The 3,504-nt window shown below is 31.4% G+C and overlaps 1 pseudogene; it reads right to left on the bottom strand.

The window, feature by feature from the left end:
• Positions 1-595: 595 nt before the first annotated feature.
• LOC134252596 (uncharacterized) lies at positions 596-3,298 on the bottom strand (annotated as a pseudogene).
• Positions 3,299-3,504: the final 206 nt, after the last annotated feature.

Below are 3,504 nucleotides of genomic sequence, written 5' to 3' on the forward strand. Positions count from 1 at the left end.
GAACACTGTTTCATATGATTCTCATATGATCACCGTTTCATATGATTCTCATATGATCACAGTCAAAACATTCGTATGAATTTTACCTGAGTATAACAAGGACAAATTAGTGAACATGGTTTCATATGATTCTCATATGATCAGTTTCATATGATTCTCATATGATTATTGTCAGAATATTCATATGATTCTCATATGCAGGATCTTTCATATGAGAATCATATGTATATTACTTCATATGATTTACATATGTGTAATCATATGATTCTCATATGATTTGCCACATATGATTCTCATATGATTGTATATACATATGATTCTCATATGATCCACATATGATCCTCATATGAAAGGCAATGCATATATGGATCATATGTGGCTAAATTGCCTATGTAGAATACATGAATGGCGTTATAAAGCCTTTCGAAAACCATGAGTAATACATTTAATGCCAAAAATATAAATATGGCCACACCAATAAAATTTCTTGTTCTACGGACAACTGACCCCAAAAAAATGGGGCGAGCGAGCGATTTGATAATTATAATATTATTATTTTCTATTGACATAATTTTAAGGCGATACAGCGAGCGATTAATATTTTATTCTTTTCTTGTATATTTTAGATGTAAAACATAAAAAAAAGTCTGTTTTAAATTCCTTGAACAAATACACACATTAATTAAACTAAACAATATTATCCCATTTCAGACATATATATATCTTGTATAACAATGTTGATATTGAATTACATGTTTACTAGATACATATTCTTTTTACAATATAACTATGGCATAAAATCAAACTTAGAAAATGGTTCCATGTTTTACTAGTTGTTACTTCCATGAACATATCTCATATAATGGAATATTTAATCAAGATTCAAATATATTCTTTTAATAGCTCATTGTAAAATCAACATTCAATTAAAAAAAAAACTACATTCTTGTAAAAATATGTGTGTTTATGTGTACATAATAAATGGCCAAGACTCAATGCTTGTATGTTCATAGGTTTCAAAACTAATCCTCAGCAATTATAAGTTTCACATCTGACAAACAAAAGTTTTGGTAGACACACAAGGCTTGTAGTTACTTGGTACATAATGCTTTTAAGAAATGTTTAATCACTTACAAAGATTAAATCAGTAAGGCAACACATGTAAAGTCATTATAGTGTATATACCTGACAATAGATCCATCACCCATGTAGGTCTAGATGTAGGACCAAGTTAATTTAGGAGCCAGACCTTCTCCAAAACTTAAGCTAGCTAAACCAAGAAAATAATATAAACTAGTTAAGAATAATTATGTACAATAAAATATTTACTCATAACTCTGCATCTGAAACAGAATGGTACAAAGAAACACTATATGCACCATCAATGAAACTCTCATTAAAAAAAAACTCAAAAATCTGTGCCAAAAACTTTGTTGAGTTGAGCTAAAAAAAAACTACTTAGCAGAAATAAACAAATGAGGAAAATTCTGCTTTACTGTTCAGATGAATTATTTGGCTGTTGAGGCTCTAGCTTTCTTTGAAATAATTTTTTTCCCCCATGTTCTTGTGTCCTTTCCCGTATTGCGGCAGTTAAAACAGATTGGTCGTACAACAGAGAATTGCTCGTATAATGTAGATATATATGGATCTGAGTCGTCAAGAAGATCTTCTGCTGAGCCACAGTGAATGCAGATTGGAGGTAGATAGTGTCTCAGTGAAGCTGTGAAATAATTTGTCTCCAACTCCGACAAGCACGTAACAGCTTCCTTCACAACCATATGTACACTATCATGGTCTCTTGGAACTAAAGATGCACCACAAGTGTAGTTGCCATCCTCTTCTATTTTTCTCAGAAGTGCCTCCTAAAAATTAAACACACCTTTATATTATTATCTTTCATATTGACAAATCATATATACAGTATTATCATTTTAATACAAAGCATAAACAGCTTTATTTGCTATTATGTATAGTCTTATTAAATAAAAACTGATGTCTGACCTTATGGGAAAATTAAAACAAATGCTTCCGACGATTGCATCTCATTGCAAAATTAATGATAAATAGTAAAAGTAATACCTGTTGTGTTGTCAATTTTTTGTTGCTATACACACAGCGCGGTTTTCCGCATTCCTCACAAACGATCACATCACGGACTTTCTGACTTTAAAAAAAACCTCTCTGTTCTGAAGATCAGCTTCACTTTGAGGATTAATGGCTGCGGTTAAACTCGGCCGGTGTTCATCATTCGTTTCTTCACCATAAACCTTTTTTATAGATATGACAGGATTGAGTAAGCACACATACAACATGTACAAAGGCTTAACAAATCAAAACCAAAAACATCCATCGATGTGGATGCAATATAAAAAGAGTTCAATTCATGTGAACAAGTTCAATATATATGTTAAATTTAAGGGAAAAAATATATGTATAAACAGAGGGGGTACACTGTATGTAAATTATTGATCATGAGTTGTTTCTATCAAATACCTCCATGAAGTCCAAATATTGTCCATCCTCGCCTGGAATAGGATCGGGTATAAAGGATAAGTCATCCAAATCAGGGACTCGAGGTGGCTGAAGTACAGTACAATAGTTACAAGTAGAACATTTCTTGAGTTGGAACATGTAATAGCTGCTCTTTGCATGTCCTTTCAAAAAATCCTGAAAAATATAAGTTGAAATGCAACTTATTACCAACAATGTGGTGTTTTTTAAAAAAAAAACACTAAATACATAGTAGTATTTACATAAGTTCATGACTTTAAATATTAAAAGAATTATTTTAATGTTCTACAAAAATTAATTAGATGCATGCACAGGAAACAATGCACAGATTAATGAAATATTTAGGTTACTACATCTAGCTATAAGTACTTGGTGTTGTATGTATATGTGTTAAATATGGGATAAACACTACATGTAAGCAGACAAAAGAAAGATTTACTCCATTGTCTACCTGTAATTCTTTCACTTTACGTAAATCTTTGGTAGACATTTCTGTGTTGACATTGCAGTGGACAACCTGGCGAACAACCTCTAGACCAGCCTCAATATCCTCATCTGACATTCCTGTATACACCTTCAGTGGCTCATCCTTCAACTTCATTCTTTCAAATCTTGAGTTCACAAGCTCTATGGTGTCATCAATTGATTTCTTGTAGGCCTCTTTAAAACCTTGTTTCACATTTGCCAGGATCCTGATAGCACCAAGTGTAGTCTTGTGCTTCATAGCAATTTCAAATCTTTCATCCATCTCCTTCCTTGCTAAGGCAACATGCTGTAAAGAGAGATTCAATATTCTGTCCCTCACATCATTAACTACTTCTGCGATTTAATTTAAATTGATTCGTTTGGATATTTATATATATATAAATAAATATATATATATATATATATATATATATATATATATATATATATATATATATATATATATATATATGTAACCGGGTTTTCCCAATAATGATACAAAAAACTCAGTTGGTGATGTGGGTTCTT

The sequence above is a fragment of the Saccostrea cucullata genome, unplaced genomic scaffold, assembly GCF_032062105.1.
Source record: "Saccostrea cucullata isolate Sc308-1 unplaced genomic scaffold, CSIRO_AGI_Scuc_v1 ctg355, whole genome shotgun sequence".
Taxonomy (NCBI): Eukaryota; Metazoa; Mollusca; class Bivalvia; order Ostreida; family Ostreidae; genus Saccostrea; species Saccostrea cuccullata.